This window comes from Myotis lucifugus, unplaced genomic scaffold (genome assembly GCF_000147115.1).
Source record: "Myotis lucifugus unplaced genomic scaffold, Myoluc2.0 scaffold_475, whole genome shotgun sequence".
Lineage (NCBI taxonomy): Eukaryota > Metazoa > Chordata > Mammalia > Chiroptera > Vespertilionidae > Myotis > Myotis lucifugus.
In genome coordinates, this window is record NW_005871523.1 from 271888 (window position 1) to 296842 (window position 24955).

Genomic DNA, 24955 nt, shown 5'->3' on the forward strand with positions numbered 1-24955 from the left:
AATGCCTCAAGAGTGACCTTTTATTTTAGAGAATGACACAACTTTATAATGACAATAATTAAGTTCACATTTGGTGAAGCTAGCTACTGTTGTATTTAACATATACTGATGCATAAATTATTATGCTCTAGGTGCTGATCTCCATGCTGGGGCTTCAGTGGTTAAAATTACAGATCCTTCTGGCATGGTATTCGAAGTTTAACAAGAACTATAAATGTAACTATTATCATAAATTTAATCATAATTATAAATATATGGCAATTATAACTGTGACTTTAATTATGGCTATAAATATACCTATAATTATACCATTTACTATTTAAAGTTATTTACAACTTCCAATAAAAAATATATAGAGGATTCAGTGTCTGTTATTCCTCGCAAGAATGAGAGATAATCCTTAGTAAGTGGAGAAGGGAACATTTTATTAGAAAATACTCTTTTGGAAAAGGGGTTCTTCTTCCAAAGATGGGAAGTCCTCTTATACATTTTTCAACACTTTGTTTCATATGTCTGTTCTGGGACATTGTGTTCTTACTTCAGAGCCCTCGTTGCCAAGCACAGGTGACTTTTTGGCCTTGCTTGCTTAACTTCAAGTGTAACTCCATGAGCTGCTATGGAATGATCTCAATCAGAATATTTTATATCTAAGGTCTTTGTGGTAATAACATTGTTCATTCAATGGGTTTAGTGTTACTATTTCCTGTATGAAGGATGTGCTTGAGAAGAACCATCTCCTGCATAAATCAGAACTGAAAACTATTTTGTTGAATAGCAGAGAGATACTTCCTGTATAGCACTGATAAAAGACACCCAATAGTATCCACTTGGATGTTATATTTTAATAATGCCTCTATTCTAAATATTAATGAAGGTCACAGGTACCATACGTCTTTATTTTAGGCCCCATAAACACAATTTGATGTAGTTATAACCTCTGATAAAGATGACAGACTTCAGGTAAATATATGAAACATTTATTATGTATGTACGTTCATGAAGGTTGAAAGTCAAAGCTTGACTACCACAGTGTAAATATTGGAAGATGTATTTGCTTCCAAGATAAATACGCCAAATAAAAGGGGAATCAGACATATGTAACAACTGAAAGTCCAGAGTTGACAATAATTAAAGTTAAAAAGAAAAAAGTAATCTTAATAATGATTCACAGATTACAAGATGCTTTTATGTAACACCCTATTTAATGCAAAAAGCAAGAAAGTACATGAAAAATGGCAAGAGAAACTTACAGAGGAACAAACAAGATGGTCACATTGGGCAGAGGGAAGAATAAGGAAGGTTAAAATACACTTGAAGGATAGAACATATCAAGTAAAAGAGTAATGTGAACAAAGGCAGGAAATAAAAATTGTGATATGGCAGCAATGAAAAGCACAATTTACATAGGGTTTTATAGGATGTGTGAATAATAGTATTCTGTCACTAAAAGAGATAACAAGTAAAATATGTCAGAAATACTGGGGTGGGAAAAGTAGGTTTATAGTTGTGAGTAAGAAAAAATTTATTCTTGTATTACTATATAATATTTTTCCATATGAACAACTGTAAACTTATATTTCCCCACTCCTGTATTTAGCTCTGATTATTTATAGTCATGAATGACTGACTAAAGAATTTGGTTGTTACTCTCTTGGTAAATGATTTTCAAAGTTTTCTTTTCTTTTTGGTAGTTACAAAAGCCTATTTCAAAAGAAAGTTTATGCAGAATCACAAATTATCAGAGAGGATAGAAGAAGGGAGAAAAGGAGAAAGAGAGAGTGGGAAGAGAGGGAAAGAGAGGGAGAGAGAGAGAGAGAGAGAGAGAGAGAGAGATTGCAGCAGAATTAAGGTATGGAGTCCTGGCTCCTTAGACTTTGCAAAATGGCCCTAAATCACACTATGGAACTCTATGGCTTCATAAAACTCAGTTTAAAAATCACTATTCTAGGTAATTAGAAGCTATTAATTTTTATATGGAGGCATGTGTGAAGGAAATTGACTGGATTAGTGAAATTGAAATGTATATTTTCTAGGGCCAGAAATGAAAGGAGAAATTCCCAGTAGATTTCAAAGCTTTCTTCCCATGAGATGATTGCACCTGCTACTCAGGGCTGGCCTCCAGGGAGCACCACTTCTCTGACAGCTGCTACTGGTATTTATAGACACAGCCAATGGCACAAGCTCATTTCTTCCAACCTAACACCCAATTTTACTCAGTATAAGAATTTAATACAAGAAAAGTGAACACAAAGAATCCTTAAAAATCTACATGTTTTGGTTTACAAGATTGCTCTAATTCTCTTCAGGTTGTGTTTTGTTACAAGGGCCTTCTCCTTATCTACTTCCATGTTACACCTTACATTTTCCCACCACACCAAAGGGCTCCCGTGGTCTAGTTGCCTCCCTCAAAGGACAGAAAACTCCAAGGGACAGTAAGAGCTCCAGAGGATCAGGAAGTGATACTCGACTGCATATTGCCCACCTTCTCAGTTTCTTTTTCCATCTTCTCTGAGACATTAGTATTGAGAATTTAACATCTGCAGGAAACTGAAGCCTTTAATATTAGTTATTAACGGGCTCATCTTACAGAGCCCAACAGACCAACCATCATCTTAACATTCACAAAATTTATTCACCATATAAAATGCACAGAGATTGGGTCTTATTATATAGAGGCAGCAGAAGCCAAGGAAATTTACTCCAGGAAATAGGCCAGAGTCTACAGAGATCAAAGGCTTAACTAGAGTTGCTGTGGCAGGCATTGTTGGAAAAGGATGGAATGAGTTATATATCCAATGGACAGATTTAGTGATGAGTGAGACATGGGTAGTGAGGACAAAAGAGATAAACAGATGGATCAGAGACTGCCAACCTTGATATCTGGAAGAAAGTGATTTTACTTTCACAAATGAGAAAATCAGGAGGGGAGAAAGTTTGTGTGAATGGCAAGTTTCATTTTAAATACGTTGATGATTGGAGGGGTTGATGAGAAGTCGAATAAAAAATGTCTTTTAAAAATAATAAATATAGGATTAGCTATAGGGCTGGAGATTTAGTTCCCATAGGACTTCATTTCAGAGAAGACATTGAATGACCTCTATCTGAATCCTCTAAATAAGAACTCCATGACTTATGGTTTCAATCAATGTATACTGCCTAATTCATAATTTTCATATCTACTTTCCTTACTAAAACATTCAAATCATAGCTTTGAACATAGAACAAATGAGTTTTAATTTTGTGCTTGGAAAGAACAAGGTGCATTGACCATCGAATTCTATCTAAAAAGAGCTATAAGAACTGAAAAATTGCATGCGTTAGAGATCCCAGAGAAAATTGATTTCTGACTTGCTGAGGTGAAGTGCACATTTTTGTGAAAAACATCTCAGCGGCAGAGTGGTGCAAAGGTTTTACTCATACTCCCAGCACTTTAGCATCCAGCAACATCAAACAGAACATTTTTAGGAATTTACTAGATCCTTGCCAATTCACTTCCCCAATTAACCAGGTGTTTCTTCTCTTCTCTATTTGTCGATGCAGGACTCTTAACTTAAAAACTAGATCTTGGAAATGGTAAAGAACAAGTAGTCCCTGACTTAGAAGGGTTTTGTATGGGCATCCAGCTCCATTCATATTCTGGCACTTGTGGTTTTTAGATAAATTTTTGGCCCATACTTTGACAAAAACCTGAACACAGTAACTGATTATTCATCTCTTGCTTGACTGTTAGATTGTTGATTTCTGTAATCGCCTTTGACATGCTGAATTCTTGTAACAGTTGCCCCTTGATGCTACCTTCTTCAACATTTTGAGAAAATGAAGTTAAATAAGATTAGAGATTTTATTACTATTTTAGCATATATATATATTCTGAACCCATTCCAACATGACCAGTCTTTGTCTTCACTTTCAGAAAGGCCTTGCCAATGCTTGGATCTATTCTGAAGCAGTACTTCTCAAGTTTCTATGGTGATGGATCAGTTTGAATTTATTTCCCAATCTATGGCAGATTGATACCTTTACAAAATACTCTGTAGAACAGGTCCACTGCTCACATATTTAAATGACATAGTAAGGTCAGGTGGATATATACATTTCTAACAATCATTCTGTCTCATAGTTACTTCATTGCGGACCAGTAACAAACATTTTTCAGACTTTGACTGTCCATGGTTCAACATTGGAGTCACACTGCATTTAGAATATACACAGATGTGTTGACATTCCATCAATCTTGGGAGTGATTTATTTAAGATTCCTCAATGCTATGAAAATTGACCATATGATTAAATGTCATTCTTTAGCCATTTCATTTCTCTCTGTACCCTAATCTCTAGTATACTGAATAATGTAAAATAATAAACAATAATTATACCTCACACTATTTACTGAGTGCTACTATGCATTAAGGACCAAGATAAGCAATTTAGAGACATTATTGCACTTAATCCTCACATCAACCTCATGAGGTAAGTAATTTATAGATGAGGACTTTAGGTGCAGCAAGGTTAATTAACTTTTCAAAGTCATACAACTTCACTGCTGTGTGGTAAAAACCAGCCCAAACATCTGCATTCCACAAAATAAAAACTAATTAGATTACAACCTTAACTATTTTCCAGCCCTGAGATTGTACTCTGGGTATTATGTTGAATTCAGAGTTCCCAGTTCTTCAGTAACCAGTTATTACAGACACAAATTCCACAGTCATAATGCCACGGCCCTCTACAGACTGATTATAGGTGGCAGGCTGGGAAGGACTCCGCAACCCAACCAGATGCATAGGGCAGCAGAAGATGCAAGAGTCACTTGTGCACATATCAGTCATGAACAATCATGGCGCAGGGGAGAAAATAAAATAAGATTAATCTCACTTAGAACTGTATCATTTCCTGTAGGTTGACAGAAGCAGTTATGAAGTATTTTGTGGTAGTCTTGAATCCTGGCCATGTATTCTCACCTCCCTAAAATGTGCTGAATACAATTTCTCCTTTAATTGTTGATAAAGGGTGAGATCCTTAATTTGGTGAACTTCCCATCACAGGAAGTATTCAATACAATGAGAGAGAGAGAGAGAGAGAGAGAGAGAGAGAGAGAGAGAGAGAGAGGCACTTGGCTTTGCTTTTTTTCTTTTCTGCCTCACACATCTCTAATTATGGAATAAAACTCAGCGGCAGTCTGGACCCCTATGGTAAATAACAAAGTTTTGCAGTGAAATGGAAATGCTGAAAACATTTCACTCCCTCACTCCTGTCAGGGAACACTGGGAGGATATTCACAACTAACTTAAAATGTGCATATTTGCCAAGGTTGATCTTATAGTGCCTGTATCTGCATAGATTCCCAGAATCACGTTTTAAACTTGGTGACACTAGTTGCCTGGTTTTCTGGAGACATCTCATAAAAACAAAGCATTAAGAAGCAGCCGTGTGCTCAGGTGATTGTACCTGTTACTTCTGTGTTTGTTTAGGGTTTCACAGGGCATTTTCAAACGTGAAATTCATCCTTGTCAACAGTGTGTATTTTAAATATGTTCCAGGTAGAGGTCCTCCTATATTTATGATAGTTGTTGGCAGGCTCGCAGCTCACAACAGATGTGGGTGGTAGGTGCCATGCTGACATGCCATCAGTCTATGGAACAGGGTGCAAGGACAAGGCATCCATCATGAGGACAGGCAGTCAGTAGTTAGCAGTCATGGAAAAGAGATTTTGTATTTCGTTGTTTCTTTCTGGTGTGTGTGAATTGGAGGGTGATGATAGGTATGCAGTGGCCACTTATTCTCATCAAAGCCCAGTTGCCAGGACGTGGGGCAGGAGTGGAGGCAGATAAGCTAATGTGTGCAATTGCATGCGCATTTATTATTATGCCCATTAATACGCACTCCTCTCTTCCTCTGACTGCCAAAGCTCTCCTCATCCTCCTCTGCGCCCATTTTTATATGCTTGGCATCCTTTCTGACGTGGGGCAGCACAGTTACATTTAGATTTCCAACTACCTTTCACAAGATGCAAATGATCTTCAAAAAAACCTCAACATAATAATGCGTGTATATATACATATGCACACATTTTACAACACAACTTGAAAAACTTGTGATCTTACTTTGGTTATTTAAAAATATGTCTGCAGATTTTTGGTAACTTTTTTCTTCAAAACATGGGCTGTATTTTCCCTCCCCTTAAATGTAGGCTATGTTTAGCAACTCAGTCTTGACAAACAATATGGCAGAAGAGAGAATGTGTAGTGTCCAATATGAAGACATTATATCTTTCTCTTCATTTTCTTTCTGGGATTAGCTACCAGCTGCTGTGTATTGAGGACACGCAAGCAGCCCAACGGAGAGGAACACCCAACAAGAGCCCTGTCTGGTAAGGCACTGAGGCCTCAAGCTAATGGCCATGTGGGTTTCTATCTTGAAAGCAAATGCTCCACATTTGTCAAACCGTAGAATGGTAGCAGCCCTGCCCAACCATGAGAGATCCTGATTTTGAATCACCTAGCCAGGCCCCTCTTAGATTCTTAACTCTCAGAATATGTGTGAGAAAATAAACGTTTATTGTTTCAAGCTGAGGTAATTGATTCTGAGGTCACTTATCTTACAGCAATAGAAAATTAGTATGCCCGTACTCCCTATATAATTTGGCTGGACAGTGCCTGAGTCTATTGCATCCGGGGTGGCTGAGCCATTACAAAGCATTTGACGAAAACAGAAAAGATGAAGGGTGATGGCAAGTGCCACCTGACACTAAAACTTGCCCAGACTCATGCCATAGGTTCTGCCTGCAGTGGCGATTTACTTTTGTAATTTATTGTGCACTTAGTAGTATTTGATGTATCTGTGGAAATACTAGGAAATTTGTCATTTTTTAAATGTAGCTATTGTGCCTTGAACATCTACATAGCAGAATATATACTAGATGCTGTTGATGCAAAACAAACATAACTGGGCCCCTGCTTAGAACGATTCATTAGATAAAGTATATATATCTAGCCACAATATTTCTCTTTGAAAAATACAAAATACATTTACTATGGAATGTACAAGGGCACCTTAAGTAGAAAATATGAAAGATTTAATTAAAAAATGAATCTCTCTCTCTCTCTCTCTCTCTCTCTCTCTCTCAGTGTGTGTGTGTGTGTGTGTGTGTGTGTGTGTACAGAATCATTTGTATTCAAGAATTATCCACTTATTTTGTCATTGTCTGTTTCCTGTAGATGTGATATTGGAATGGCTCCAATGTAGAAGCAAGAATGATAAAGCGAACTGAGCAAGAGACTAGAGGCCATAGATCCCTGCTATTCTCCACTTCTGTCCTTGACTAGTTATATCTTCTGTTGAGTCAAAAGCATTTCTGTAGAAACTTTACTCTCTCTCCCCCCACCTCAATTGTTATTACTGAGTAAGAAAGGGTACCATTACTCATAATCCCCACTAATGTTCTGATTCCAAAGCACAGTGTTTGTTTAAAAGAAGGATGTAGTTGTTCATAAATCCCTATTTTAAAGTACCTCTCTTGTTTGTCTCCTGTGTTCATACTGCCTCCTTCATCCTTTCTGTTTATATTGACATGCACAGTTGCTCCCTATACTTTTCTCCACTCCCAGTAAGAATAACATGGGGTGGAAAAGTTAATTTGTTGTGCAGATATGCCATCCTCAATGACCTTATCACAACACCACAAAAAATTGACATTAATCATAAATTGGATTTTTCGTTCTTCGGTTTTCCATTTTCAAAATGGTGTCATGTTCCTCATGAGTCAATCAAGCACCACTAAAATAAAATATTCATTGTGAGTTGTCCTTATTCTTAATACAGTGCTGTGATATTATGAAAAATCCTATCAATGGTCTGTGCAATTTTGTTCTTATCTGTGAATTGTGAGTCATGCTATTGGTGTCCATCATTTTAATAGCTATGTTCCTGAAAACTCTTTTCAAATTTGCCTATTTACCCACACTCATACATATTTTCACACAATTGCCATCATAATAGGAAAAATATTTTGCATTCTTTTATCTCATGGTTTTATATCATATTTCCCTCAGATTCCATGTAGTCTTAATTACGTTTTTATTAGGTGAATGGAATTTGTGTCTCCCATGAAGTAAATGACACCTCTCAATCTAGTGACCCAATTTTCAAGAATAAATAATAAAGGTTAAAATAGAATGAGGTATAACTGGGTGCAAATAAGGAACCATTATATTCATAAGCAGAAAAACAAAAAAAAAATGACTGTCATATGTTTTCTCTATAAGAAAAAACATCAGTGTCTCAAGAGAAACCGTCAATGCAGATAATTATATGCATGGGAGTTAAGCAAGGGAAATAACAGAGGTCAGGCTGAAGTCATTGTTCTTTTTTATCAGGCAGATAGAGACTGAGGGGGCAGTCAGTGCACAATGGGTAGGAACCTACAAGTTTGTTAATTATGCCTGAATGCCTTACATGCCTGCCTCTGACAAGCAGAGACAAATATTCATTGCTGAGTTATTTTTTACTGCAGAGAAATTGTTCACTTGCTTGACATTGCTCTCCCACAAAGGGGGGCTTCTGTTGTTTCACCTTTGCCATGTAAAAATTTAGTGTGGAATTAAATTCTATTACTTATAGTGGCTGTGTACCAAATTAAATTGCCATTAATCACAAAGGGAGAAAATACAAAGGAATGATTTCAATGCTGCCTCTTTCATGGATTGAAAGGAACCAGGAAATCAAATGCACAACTGGGAAGCATAGGAACTAGACAATGAGAAAGAGAATCAAATATTTTGAGACCTTTTATGTTAAAAAGTTTTAATAAATTACTCTTTGATTCAGAGCATGTGTATTGAAGGTGCAATATATTATTCTGGTTAACAAAGACACGACTTGATTATGCGAAGCTGTGTTACTTCTACAGCTGGCACTATTGTTGGGAAATTTTAAAAAATCTTAATGAGGAAAATGCTCCAAGGAAACTAGACTTACTACCAAGTGATGTTTTCATCTAGATGTCTCACTTGATCTCTTGATCTCACTTGATTACATTGAAATGGACAAATGCGTGGCTTAGGAGAGGCCTGTTCTTACAGACCTGGAGTTCACCCCCTGCTCACTAGGTGTTACATGTACTCTCTGTGGTACTTGAAAAACATGTTCATAATTTTTTAAACACCTACCAAAGAGAAAAAGAATTTGTATCACCTTCCCCTTGAAAATGGACAAGTTTTGTGATGGTTTTGAATAATATAGAAAACTAATGAATATTTTTTTGCTGTTTTCTTGAATACTCACTCTTTTTAAAAATATATTTTTATTGATTTCAGAAAGGAAGGGAGAGGGAGAGAGAGAGAGAAACATCAAAGCGAGAATCATCGGTCGGCTGCCTCCTGCACGCCCCCAACTGGAGATGCAGCCAAGCAACCCTGGCATGTGCCTTGACCAGGAATCAAACCATGACCTCCCAGTTCATAGGTCAACGCTCAACCATTGAGCCAAGCTGCAGAGGCTGAATACTTATTCTTGAAGGTGTCAGCTGCCATGAAAGCAGTTTGACTGCCCTGAGATGTTGACATGTTATGAGGAAGCCCAAATAAGGCCACTTTTAGAGAGACTGCATTGCAGAATCACAGGTAGAGACTCTAAGATAGCATGAGAAGAAAGTGGTGCCTGGCCACCCTCTTCTGTGCTAGTATCCCATAATTCTAGCTCGAGTCTTCCTGTAGCTCAATTGGTTGAAAGACCTAAACTGTAACTGCTTAGCTGAGCTCTCTTCGAATTTCTGAAGCACAGAACTCAAGAGAATAAAGTGACTATTGTTTTAGTAAGCCACTAAGGTTTTCGGTAATGTGTTATGTAATCAGAACACTCTCTGAACCTCAGTTAAACAAAGAAGCTTCCTATGTAGCAGGAAGGGTGAGAATTGCAGATGTGAGTATATCATCTGCCATAAAACAGGTACAGAGAAAATTAGAGCAATTATACTACCAACATTTTAACTATATGGAAGCTTGATAAGGAAAAGAAAACCTTCTGTTACATCCTCCTATTGTAACAGACATGCAATTCTCCGCAATTGAGTTGTTTAAATGAATTTGATTTGTCTAAATCCAATTGAATTTGTCTCAAACCATAAATGCCTGGCTTGGGAGAGTAGTTCAGTCCCAATCAACATGGGCTTTCTCCCTATTTTGGATCATCCCAGAACCACAGAGAAAGTACATTGTTCTGAAAGAAGTTCTCTCTCTTGATTAGGAAAGGTCCTTGGCATCATTGCCTTGTTCCTAATACTATATTTCTTCCTGTGCCTTCCTGCATCTGTCTAATGGAGCTACGCATGGCAGAAGTTTTCAACACTTACTCAAAGTGGTCCTTCCCATTTTCCATAGGTCCTCCGTCCCCAGAATGTTTGCATTGAAGTAGAAGCCTCCATGAAACTCATTATGTTGGTTTCCTTTTCCACAGTGTAGCTCATTGATTTTTCAGACTCGAGACATCAAATAGTCACACCATTTCTTGCTCCCAAGATGTCCCTTGAGGACAATCAGTTGGGAGGGCTATGGCTAACCCTATGGTCGGGCCTTGGAACACAAGAATGAAAGAGCCCCTTTCTAGCAGAAACAATCCTAGTACCATATACCTTTCTACAAAATATAATTTCACTTAATATGCAATATTAACCATTTCATATTTTAAATTGATTTTATAATTATAACTAGAGGCCCGGTGCATGAAATTCGTGCATGGGGGTAGAAGGGGTGTGTGTCCCTCAGCCCAGTTTGCACCCTCTCCAATCTGGGACCCCTTGAGGGATGTCCGACTGCTCGTTTAGGCCCAATCCCACCAAACGGGCAGTCAGACTTCCCTCTCACAATCCAGGACTGCTGGCTCCCAACTGCTTGCCTGCCTGCCTGCTTGATTGCCCCTAACCGTTTCTGCCTACCAGCCTGATCACCCCCTAACCACTCCCTTGCCAGCCTGATCGACACCTAACTGCTCTCCTGCCAGCCCGATCGCCCCCAACTGCCCTCCTCTGCCAGCCTGGTCACCCCCAACTGCCCTCACTTGCAGGCCTGGTCACCCCCAACTGCCTTCCTCTGCTGGCCCAGTCACCCTTAACTGCCCTCCCTTGCCATCCTGGTTGCCCCCAACTGCCCTCACCTACCAGCCTGGACACCCCTAACTACCCTCCCCTGCAAGGCCTGGTTGCCCCCAACTGCCCTCCTCTGCTGGCCCGGTCACCCCTAACTTCCCTCCCCTGCTGGCCATCTTGTTGCAGCCATCTTTGGCCACATGGGGGTGGCCATCTTTGTGTTGGAGTGATGGTCAATTGCATATTACTCTTTTATTAGATAGGATTAATTTAACTCTTGCATTATAAAATAATTTTCATATTTAAAAATCATTGGTATTTATATCTTAATGTATAATTATAAGCCTGGACTATTCTATAGAATATTAAAATACATTTTCCTGAAAGGCAAAAATAAATTATTGTGATCTTTTGGTTTTGATCAAATTACCCAGAGTTTAATAACAGCTATTATTCTTTTTCATTTTATATGCAAACATGTATGTTTATATGCCTAAGTATACAAGTATATACATAACATATATATATTTGTATAAATACAAATCAGCACATTATAAGTTTCAGACACTGTCCTAATTATAATGAATAACCCTCAAAAGTCATAACGTTTCCAGTGAAATTAAGACATTAGGAAATAATGCTATGTTTTACTAATCAGTTGTTCAGTTTCTGGGTCAAATGAATTTGAATTTCAATGTTATGCCATGCAATAGTTTTACTACTAAACAGTAATTAACTGTGGCTTTAAAAATGTTCCAACAATTTGATTTATGAATGTATCATTAGGAATAATTCTGTGGCATTAAAAACTCAAAGGCAAAGTTCATCATGTCCCAAAAGCAATACAAAAATTTAAAACCTAGTTATGATTTGTTGATTTTTAGAACATTTATTCTATTTTCTGTGTTAGCCTCAGGGGAAAGATATAGAAATAATTGCTATTTACTGTTCCTTTTCAGACTGATATATGTTTATTTAGTGTGGTTTCATGCAAAAAGAAGAGACCATAAAATAGACCAGTCTCTTTTCATAATTCTTTTGGAAATGAAGCATTCATAGAAAATATGATTTCTACACTTAAGGAAAAGTTGTCTTTCTTATTTTCCTCAAGTTCCACATAATGCACAAGACACTTGCATAGAGTTATAGACTTTATGGGAATGATGCCTAAAAATTCCATCCTCACAAGAACTGCCTGGGAAGAATTTTAATTTCTGTTTCCTTCAATGCTGCACACAGCCATTTTTAGTTACACACAATGCTTATGTTCACCATAGCTATGAATTATTGGCTTCTAGTTAGAATAAAAGAGAAAAGGAGTGAGGAACATGGAAAGGCAAACTTCTTTTGCTAACACATTATGTTTGAGTATAATATTGTGTTGTGCCTTTCTTTTCACACTGATAACTTCTTTGGTCCCATAGAATCATATGAGTTTTGGCATCCTTAGACATTCTGATTTTTTTCAATAATATCTGTGATTTCTTCTTGTTTGTTTCCCTGGATAATGCCCACATTTTTCACTCATATAAATAATGGACCTAGGAGTAGCTGTGGCTGCATTGTGGAGTAATGGAATAATAAAGATGGTTCTTATTGTACCAGGAGGCAGAGAAATAGTAACTCACTCAAAGGCAAATGGCTAGTTGGTGGCCACTGAGACTTTATAGTTCAAAGTTCTTTCATCATAAAATGCTACCTTGTCCATAATATTGGTAATGAATAGCAGAGCTGTCACATGTTTGGCAAAAGTTTATGTTAAAAATCCTTCTAACACATTTGAAGTGCTTGTCAGATCTTATGTAGACATCAAGGGACTGAAGAATTAACAAGGAGGGGGGAGACTTGTAGTAGGACTGACATTAATAACTGAGACAGAGAAATGGCTGTAGGTGGGAAGCAATTTAACGTTCACAGGTTGTGATCTCCTCAAAAGTTCTGTATTTGCTAGGTTTTAATATCAAGGATTGTCTTTTGTTATGATGCTAGCTTTCTTTCTTTATGCTTATTTTTCTGTTTTAAAATTAATTTCTGCCTTTCTCTTGATTAAATTTTCTTTTCTTCCTTACCTGAACTCATTTTTTATGTAATTTTCCAGCCTGCTTATTTTAATGTTTATTGAATTTACATTCTTTATAACAATGTAAACATTTAAAGTTGTAATCTTCCATTTTGTACAGATTTTTAACATTATAATGTTTAGTATACACACATGCTTTATCATACATGAATATGTATAGATTTAACAATATGTTCTCAACATATTTGGTCATCAGCAGTTTGTAGAATTAAATTGCAATATGTGCAATTTTTAATTAGTTGGTTATGTCATTTATGCTTATTATACTTAATTTTCAATTTTATTTTTTCTATATTTTATTTTAAATGTTTTTATATTAAGAAATATAATGAGAGTCTCTGAGATATTTAAGCAAGAACAGAGCCAAGAAGATGGTGCCATTTCAGACAGGAACATAGTTACCTTTGTATTATGTTGAAAATGGACCTACTTCGTCTACCCACAGGAGTAATCATCATTGTTGGAAGCTGCTACGCCTGGGGTTACTATATTGGATTTTCAGCCATAGTTTTCTTGTTTTACCTCCCCCTTGCCAAGCTGCCAGAGCTTGCCAAAACTGAGCTACTACTGATTTTTCAACTCATAGGATGGGTTCTGCCAGTTTCCATGCCAAATATGACTTTGCAGTGTTTCAGTAGCCCCTGCCTCTTCTACTGGGATTTAACACAAATGATTGTCCATATCACTGATTTGAAGTCACTTTATGGCATTCACGTCATGGAACTAACTCCTTGATTGCTGTTATTCATCTCTAACCTATGAACCCCTCTGTTGCCCCTAATAATGTCACCTCAATTTCACATATCATCACCGGGTTATAGCCACTTTCTAACCTGCTGAACTTATTTGTTGTGATAGATTCCTCATACCCTACTACCCCATACCCCAATATGTGGGTGTCATTTCATCAAGGCCATGGTGTTGTTCATGGTCCTGCTTAATAGAATAATTGGACTTGCTTTCCTCATGGTAGTTCGTCTTTCTAAAGCCTATAATTTTCATGACTAAGAGCACTTATTTTGTACCTTTGGGACTTCATTGATTTACTTTATAATATAGAGCCAAACCCTTGCAATACTCTGGTCATTACACTAATGTATTTTAGATCATCGTTAGTTGAAAAGTCTAGGGCTTATTTTGATCACTCTTATTTATTATCTGCTTTTACCTTATATACATGAGAAATTGGACATACAAATGAACAATAAACACACAATATATGAAAAAAGAAGTCTGCCTCACAACCTATTATATCTCAACCAGTCCAGAAAGTCAGTAGTAATGCCTATAGACATTGGTCCAAAATGACCAGGACTTGATCCAATAACTGACAGCTTTCCTAACTTTTGCACTGCTTCTAACTGAGGGCTAACTGGAAAAAGCAAATCAAATATATGCTCCTAACATATCACATAGGATGTTTCACTTCTACTTAACTCCCATACCAGCAGCCTCCAATCAGGGCATACCTAAAGCCTACCCTATTTTCACTAAAAAGATTCTCCACTCTCCTTGTAGCCTTTGAATTTCTGCCAAATGCAAGTGGTTAGGCTGGTTTCCCTAGTATAGCAAGCTTTGATTCAATAGCCTGTGCTTATTCTTATTTGTTGATCTTTATTTATTTCCACAGTTCAAAATCATATTGTGACATAATCTGAGATTAAAAAAACATGTTAAAGATAGTCTTTCTCTGGTAGGGCAAAGATGAAGCTGTTTAGAGATGTCTTAAAGATCCAGAAAGACCCTTTAACTAAGAACATCACCAGCTGTATTAACTGAACCAATGGAAAGTGAAACCATGGATATAGGGGGACTACTGTGTGTGTGTGTGTGTGTGTGTGTGTGTGTATGTGTACCGAAAATTGCACTCTCTTGACATTTGCAAATGCCATTTTGATGTATTAAATATGAGTATGCTGGCATAAGAAATCCTTTTTACCCCAAAAATATATTCCAAGGAGCCTAAAGAAAATTTTTGGCTGAAAATGCTTATAATGAGCCAATTATAATTAAAGTAGCTTGACACTAGCAGAGAGTATGACAGAAAACTTACTTTCTATAATTGCAAAACTCTATTTAAATTTTTTTATTATTTTTGTTTTGCAGAAACATCGGGAAACATGCCTCTTAAGAAAAAACATTGAGACTATTATGACTGCATTTATTTTTTTCTTAATCATTGTGAAGACAGTATAATCTAATTTAAACATGATAGAAAACAGGTTGTATTAATATATTTACATTTGTAAGAATTGCATATGTGGCTTTAACTTTTTGAAATATCATCCGAGTAGTGATAAAACCAATTCTCTCTGTTTATTCTTGATGTTTTATCTTAGATATTCTAAAATATTAATATATTTCAGACACCCTTATCCCCCACATGCTTTGACAGATATTATTATTTCTCACTGAAACAATAAAGAACAAATAAAGGCATAGTATTTCAATATCAATGATTAAGGGAGTAATTAAAAATATTGAACTCACTATTGTAAGCCTCCACTAAAGTATTTATGCAAGTAACTAATATGATTTTACACACTCAGGATTTATCACAAAGACTGCCAATCCATAGTCCCTTTACCCCACTAGCCACAGCCCCTAGCCTACTGAGCTGCCTGCAAAATGGAAGAGGGTGATACTCATATTGGGTCTTTGTACTTTAAAACAGCCATATAATATGAATAAATGTATGTCTATTAGGATAGACATTCATACAGTAATAAAAGAAGCTTTGTTACTCTTTGTTTAGTGTGAGGTGTTAGTTTTTTCTAAAGAAAATAATCTATATTTTATTCTTGGGCTCTCTTTTTGGTCTTAGCTCATAAAGCTCTAGCTATCTTGGCATGGTCTTCTGGTCTTCTCAACTCAGACATGGTGTGTATTGAATTCTACCCACCCATTGCACAACCATCAAACATACACAGTCACTGAAGGACTCAGTCTATTTACTTTTTAATGCTACAGTTGACTGAGTCACAATGATCACTATTAACTATATATATATATATATATATATATATATATATATATATATGACCATCTGACCATCTGACTGGTAGCTATGACATGCAATAACCACCAGGGGGCAGACGCTCTGACTGGTCACTATGATGCACATTGACCACCAGGGGGCAGACACCCAATACAGGAGCTGCTGATATGCAGTGACTTGGCAGCAGCGGTTCTCGGGTGACGCACCCCAGAACCAGAGAGGAGGGAACCTGATTCTGGGGTGCGTCACCCAAGAACCTCTTGCAATCTGGGACTCCTCAGGGTGGATGGCTGAGAGCTGGTATCGGCCTGATCCCCGCAGGCCAGGCTACGGGACCCCACATGCCAAAGGGACCCTGCTCACTCCACAGACGCCCTTGCAGCCCTGACACTGCCCCAGGTGCAGCCAGCGAATGAGGGACTGCAGAAGGTTGGCTCCAGGGTGTGTCTGGCCCATCTTTCCCAGTCCTGCTCTACTGGCCACCTTCTAATTAAATTCTTTTCAATGTATTTAAATCCATGCACCGGGGCACTAGTTCAAATATAACTGACCTCATTTCTTCTTCTCCCCAACAAACATTTTGGATACAGAGATTGAGACCAGTATCCTTTCTTTCATCTTCTCCCTTAATTAAGGAGGTGGCCCCCATGCTTGGCAGAGTGGAAGAGTGGAACCTTGCCCTCCATATCTTACCTCACAGTGGCATGGACACTGTCCAGTGAATCCCTAACAACCACTTCCACCTTGCACACACAAGAGCAGAAGTTTCCTCCCCTGCCATCTGCTGACTGCTTCAGAAACCATGTGTGAGTAGAACCTGTCTTCTGAGCAGTAGCACAAAGCAGGGTGGAGTAGATTAACACTAAATTGCAATTGAATCACAGTCTACAAAAATTGGTTGGGAGATGCAGTTTGAACATAAATAGGTTTGAGTACCTTCCGAAATAGAAGGTTTAAATAAGAGCTGAAGTTTCAAAATATAATTCTCAAAACATCTAAGATACAGGCCCAAATTTTCAAACAAAACTCAGTTAAATGAGAAACAATAATTAACAGGCATCCACATTGCAATAACACAGATGTTGGAATGACCAGACAATGATTTTAAAGCAGCTATAATAAAAATTATCTAATGAGCAATTATAAACCTATTACAAACTAAAGGAATGAAAATCTTAACAAATAAATAGTCAATATGAGGAAATGTCAAATTAAAATTTTAAAACTGAAAAAATAACAATAACCCAAATTAAAAATCTCACAGACTGGGATTACTAGCAAAATAAAAATGATAGAAGAATGGCTCAGTGAACTTGAAGATAGACCACTAAAATTATTTTATTAGAGCAGAAAGAAAATAGTTTGAAAAAGTTTTAGGGACTTATGGCACAATAATAGAAGACCTAATATTTGGTTCATTAGAATTTCAGAAGGAAGAAAGAAAAAATGTAGAGGTGAAACTGTATTTGAAGAAATAATGGCTGAAAACTTCTCAATGTACCAAAAAGATCATAAACTTATTAATTTAAAAAGCTAAGCAAATAAAAAATGCAATGATCTTACTAATTTCATGCCCATGCATAACATAATCTAACAGCTAAAAACTAACATAAAAATATTGAAAGCAACCACAGAGAAATGATTCATTGCCTTTCAGTAAATTTGAACATTTCAAGTGATAGCTGGCTTCTCATCAGACACTCCTGGGTCCATAGTAAAGTGACAACGTTTTCAAGTGCTGAAAAAAAAAGAGAGAATTATTAACCCAGAACATTATGTTTAGCAAAAATAAAGGTGAAATGAAAATATGTTTACATATAGGAAAACAAAAAGAATTTTTCACCAGCAGAGCTACTTTATATGACTAGCTAAGCAAAGTTCTTCAGGTAGAAAGGTCATGATAACATAACAGAACATGGAGCATGAAGAATGGACAACAGAAAGGGTTTAAGACTTTGAGTTTCCTCTTTTTAAAAAAATTATGCTTGACAGTTAAGAACTGTAAATCATAAAATTGGGTGATGTGGTTCTCAATGCAGGTAAATAACTAAATCACGGGAGTAATTAAGTGACTTAATGTTATAGTACAAGTACATTCCAATTGAAGTAGAAAATATTCAAACTTCCAGGTCCTTTCAGTCTGTTGCCATTATCTTTGTTTGCTAAAGGCTAATTTTTAAAAAATCACAGTTTCTTTAACTCCACATTGGTCAATAGTTTTAATAGTCTATAACTGGTTCTACAGTTTATTTTTATGGGAGGATATCTATAAAGCCCCCATTGTTTTTTTCCTTTACATGCATACTATTTCTATAGGAAGTAAACAAACATTATTTGGTGATTTATAAATCTGAAAGAATGAGTTATTTTGATAAGCTTTAAGCAAAAACCATTTTTAAACATTTTCATTATTGCTTCTAAAATTCTTTAAAATCATCTTTTTTCTACAATAGTATAATAGTTTAAATTCAATACTTCTAAAATTGAGAATCACAACTTTAGAGATTTAAATGAAAAACATATTCTAACTTCTTACGTTTTATAAATAGAAGTAAAAAAAGGTATTGTCAACTAACGTGTATGTTCGTCTCTCTTTAAAAGTTTGCTTTCTAAATATCTGCATACTTTTCTTAGGTAGAAATTACCAGTAAAGAAGTTACAAATGTCTTTGTGTGAGCTCAGGAAGGCTCATCGTTCTAGTAGGACAACAATTTCATAGCACTTGTCAGCAAATTATACAATTCAATAATGATTTGATTATCACAATAGTGGAAAAGGCACCCAAAGACTTTGGTTAAAATTAGAATGTCTGGATGACCATAAAAAAGCATTTACATATTATAAATATCTCTGTGGACAAAGATGTTATTGCTAAAGAAAAATTAACTATAGTTCATGCCCTACAGAAGCAAATTGATTTGGCTTGAAATTAGAAAAGAAACAGAAATGTAATGCTGAGCACAGTTTTGAGCAAACAAGCCTTTAATGCTATCAATGACAAAATTGTGTAAGTGTAATAATTTTCCATAGTTGTCATGCCCAATCGAGTCTTGAATTTGGTTTAATTTGATAGGTGTGAGGATTCACACTGGAAAGGCAATTACCAGCTACGAAATGTCTGTTTCACTTCTGGAAAAGAGAAACCTTACATATTATGTAAACCCAATCATAGAGTAGTTTCCTAATAAATGCACAGTGGACATAGAAAAGCAAGCATAACTGAATCAATAAATACATGAATAAAAATCCTGAAGACTTCAATTCAATGAAGCAGAACTCTAAAACCCTCAGAATGCAGACCATAGTATACAAGCTCTTTTAGGAAAGCAGACCAATAAAAGAAAAAAGGAATACACATAGTCAATTCTCATGAAACAACAACAAAAATCATGTGAAATTAACCAGTTTAGAAATTTGAGGTTAGCTTGACAAGTAAGAAATTTAAACTCAATTGATATGTATTCCATTAAAATATTCCACTAATTTAAAAGTAATACATATTAGTTGTAGACAATAATTTTGAATTTGTTATGTCTTTTTAGGCATTTGTGCCCATTCAGAGTATACAATTGGATTATGTATGATGATCACATCTCTAATAGTTAAATGTTAATATTTAATATTTTATATATTGCAAATATGATGTTTAATCATCACAGAATCAAATTTGACCTAAAATTTCCTTGTTGAGCCTCTGTGATATTTAAAACTGACATTTCCATAAAATTTCTGTGAATATCTTTCATATAAGTGTCTCTGAAGTTTTACAAAGTGTACACACCCACGTCACCACTACCCAGATTAAGAAATAGAATACTACCAGTATCATAAAAACCATAGTACACTTCCTCTTTACATCCTTCATCCTTCTTTGCCAAAAGTTAGCACTATTAATATTTTTGCCATCATAGAATAATTTTGTCTGTTTTTATATTTATTTAAATAAAAGTACTTTGTGTCTAGAGCCTTTGGTTCAATATTATGTAATGAGATTAAGCCATATGGTTGTCTATAGCAATACATTTTTTCTTACTGCTTGTATAGTTTTACATATATAATATACAACTCCTTATTTGCCTCTCCCTCCTGCCCCTGACAACCTCCATTCTACTTTCTACTTCCATAAGTTTGACTAAATCAGATAGCTCCTATGAATGGAATCATGTAGCATGTGTCCTTCTGTGAATGGTTTATTTCTCTGAGCATAATTTCCTCAAGGTTCATCCATGTGGTAGCATATGATAATATTTTTAATTTTTGATGGGTAAATAATATTCTGTTGTGTGTATATGCCACACTTTCCTTATCTACTAATGAACATTTAGGTTATTTTCACCTCTTGCTTGTAAAAAATGAATATTCTATGGCATATCACATTTTAACTACTACTTCTTTTTCCATTAACTTTTGATTCAACCTTTCATAACATCATCACTTTCTCATGAATTTTTCTTTTTATTTTCTACATAATCTTTCATTCTTACTAAAGCTTTTGTACGTTCCCTCTTCTTTTTCTAATCTACCCTCTCTCATGAGGTAATTTTATACCCATGCATGAATTCAACCTTTATGTATTAGAGTTTTCCTAATTTCTATATCTTCATCATAGACATTACCTAAGTTGTGGACAGGTACATCTAATTTCTTAGTAGCTGTCGTTGAGAGAGTTCAACATCCTAAATTTTCACTCTCCACCTATATCCTAAGCCATATCATAGAAGCATTTTCAGCCACAGGACAAACATTTAACTATTCTTAGAGCTACCAGGAGCCCCAACTCCCTCAAATATATATTTGGAAACTCTAAATGCCATTATTGATTATCTAAAGTCAATATTGAGCGAACCCCCAATTCACATGGAGGTAATGAATTATCACTGTCTTCTCTCGCCTAGAAATAATTCCTAGAGGCAGCCAACTTGAGGTTCTTATATAATACATATCAGTTTCCTTATTAATGCCATCATCATCATTGTAATGTAGGTGATTCTCTTGCCACTAATACTTTTGGAGAGTGAATCATTGATCGGCTGCCTCCTGCATGATCCACACTGGGAATCGAGCCTGCAGCCTGGACATGTGCCATGACTGGGAATCGAGCCCTGACCTCCTGGTTCATGGGTCCCAGCTCAACCACTGGGCCACACCGGCCAGGCAAGACAAAAAAATCTTTAAGAATCTAGAAGAACTAGGCAATACCATAAACAAATGGACATACTTTACATTTAAAGAACACTCTACACCAGTGATGGCGAACCTATGACACGTGTGTCAGAGGTGACACGCGAACTCATTTTTTTGGTTGATTTTTCTTTGTTAAATGGCATTTAAATATATAAAATAAATATCAAAAATATAAGTCTTTGTTTTACTATGGTTTCAAATATCAAAAAATTTCTATATGTGACACGGCACCAGAGTTAAGTTAGGGTTTTTCAAAATGCTGACACGCCGAGCTCAAAAGGTTCGCCATCACTGCTACACATGACAGTAGAATACACATTACTTTCAACTTCACATGAATCATTCATCAAGATAGTTCATCTCTTGTGTCATAAAAGAATTCTTAACAGATGTAAAGCAATTGAAATCATAAAAAGTACAATCTATGATCAGATTAACTTTAAAATAACTGAAAAATCCCTAAATACTTGGAAATTAAGCACTATAATTTTAAAATCTTCCATGGGTCGAATAAAAAATTCCAAAGAAATTAGCAAATAATTTTAATTGAAAAAAATTAAAATACAAATATCAAAATTTGCAGGATGCTTCCTGCGTGGCCATAGCATCCCCAGAAGAGAAATGTAAAGGCCTGGGACCACTGATAAAACTCAGGAAAAGGCTGAAGGGATTTTCCTGCTTCACAGCTCCTCCTTGGGTAGGGTTGGCCAAGGAGGCTTTCCCTGAGGAAGCACTGCAGCTCAATTTTTCCTGTGGCCTAATTTTGCTTTCTTCCTTCCCTACTCTTTACTTCCACAGGTGCCTGTCTTAAGAACATTCCCTAATAAGCCTCTTGCTCACTAATTTTTATCTCAAAGTCTGCTTCCTGGGGAGCCCATCCTAGCTAAATTGCCATTAACAAAATAAAGACTTAGGGCATTTCCAAATCAGCTTCTGAGATGCAATCTCAGGTCGTTAATTCGCAACACCTCTTTAGTAAGGATGCACTGCCTACCGTAAATGTGAGCTTCCCTGCTCCTTCCTAGAATGGTTCCATTAATGGATTTGGTGAAGCTCATTTTCTGATGTAAGTTAAAGGTGCAATTTTTAGAGTTAATGCCTTCAGAAGGTGAATTCTAGGATGCTGCAAATTGTTGAGTATATCTCTACCTTTTATACTAGCAAACAAGGAAGACAAGCTGTATTGGCCCCTTTTAACTACCGTGTTGCTAACAACACAGTGATTAGTAAAAACTGAGAACAGATAATGTTAATGATGGGAGAAACGTTTCAAGAACATCCGATGCCCGTGGGCATGCAATTTTTCCTTTGTGTCTTTTCTTTGTCTTTTCTATTTTAAGTCTTAACCATACAGACAGAAAAAAAAATACACGATAAGCCTAAATTCATTTTAAATGATGGGTTAACTTAGATATTTATGGTTACTGTATTCAATTAAATTGAGAATTGAAATGTGCATTAGAAATGGGAAGGCTGCTTGGGAGAAAAAGCACAGGTTATAATTTTTATTTCAGCTATCTTTTGACATTTTTATTGGCTATACCAACCGAATGGCTTTACAAGTAAAACTAAACAAATAAAAGTGAATGGGGATATAGGGAGAAATGCTTAAGTGGTTCTGTCACAGATAAAATGACACAGTATTATAAATATTTTTCATGTTCTGTAAATATGTGGCATTAATCAAAAGCCATTTAAGCCTTGAAAGGAGCAGAAACATAATAAAATTGAATGGGACTATTTCAGTTTTACCTGTTTTCTGAGAATGCTTAATGTGTTTTTTTCAGATGTGAATTTTTAACTTTTAAATTCACATTTGCAGATTTGCTTTTAAATTTGTCATGAAAAATTTCTGTCACCAGCACACATGAAAAAAGTATTGAGATTTCTGTTCTGACTCATACAATTTACACTGAAAGCTTCCTGGTAAATCATTTCTCTCATAATATACATAAGTGGAAATTCTCTACAATTTAGAGACTGAGGTTAAATTATGTCTCTGAAGGATATAAGCAACAATTTTAGAAAACTAACACTGTTATAAAATGTACAGGCAGACTGGGTCATCAAAGCTTCAGTTTTGTGGTCTGATTTGTTAGGGGTGTGTGTGTGTGTGTGTGTGTGTGTGTGTGTGTGTGTGTGTTTTAAAGTTTAAAGGGATATGTCCACTCAGAATCAAAAAGGTAAACTCTGAGAGAAAGTAGCTGAGATCTTCTTGAGACAAAATGGCCTTATTTGAAGATTGTTATTAAGCTGATCAGGTTGTGATATTTCTATTTAATTTTATTTTTGTAATGCGTGAAGTCTCAGGATATATGTCAGGAAAAGTTGTCTGCTGTAATAACTCCTACCAGGCCAACATTATTAGAATAGCTAATGCAGAACCAACAGGTCTGCGGACTTCAGGCATGGATGACTGAGAAAATGGAAAATATCCCATTTAATATGCTTGCACATGTTATTTTAAAACACAGGCTCTTTATTTATTAGAACTTAGTTCAGTTGTGTATTCTAGCAGCCAATTGATTTTCAAATGCAGGTGTTTCGCTTCTCTCTCCAAAGCAAAGACGTAAGGAAATCAAAAAGGCTTTCAGGACAGGATTTCTCAACATACGGGTTCTATAGCACACCTGTACCAACTCTGTGTAGTTAGCTAAAGATTCAGATCATTGGACTGTGCTTAGGCCTCCTTAATAAGCAGCTCTGGGGCTGTGGCTTTGAAAAGTGCATTTCCCAGGGATTACCCTGTTAAGATGAACTACCCCTCATATTATGTCCTAACGAGCCTGGTGTAAATGACAGTGGGTGTAGAGGAGAGTTACGGACTCTACCATAGGCTGTGGTTTCTAAATGTCAAGTTGTGGCCTCCAAATGCACCAGGAACTGGGGATGGGCTGAGAGTATTGGGTACGATGTCTGACAGCCCAATCGTCGCTGATGTCACTTTAGGGTGCAGGTGATCATGCCCTACAAGAAGCTACAATAAGAAGCTACAATACCTGAAACACATAAATGGATGCTTTTAAGCCTGTCTGTAACCATCAGAAATTTTCAATTCATCTGGCTTATGGTTGCTATTCAATGTGTCTTGCACTGAATGAACTGAATTCATTCTAATCTCTGCTGGTCACTGACGCACTTCACAAGATAGTTATTCACATCTCTGAACATCATTTTCCTTATCTCTGGAATGAGATTGATAATAACTTTCCACAGAAGTTTTTCTAAGGTGACATATGATCATATACGAGAGCTCTCTCTGGAAATGAACATCAATAATTGTAAGAGTGAAGGATTAGTGTATGGATGTGGCTTCTACTTTTTACAGGTGAAGATATTAATATTTTATAAATAAAATGGAGTGCCAATTTTCTTGCTGACATAGTTTTAATCAATAAAGTTGGCAATCTTGATTGGGGAAATATATTATTTTTATAGGAATTAATCTCTTTTTTAAATCTAGCCTGTGGATACTAAATATTTTAACTGTTTCTTTTTTTATTAACAAAGCACATAGGCTGTGAAATGGTCAAATATCCTTGTCCATTGAATTCTGCTTTGTATTTGTATGTTGGTTGTTCACTCAAATACTGTCAAATTCTAACCTCTTGCCT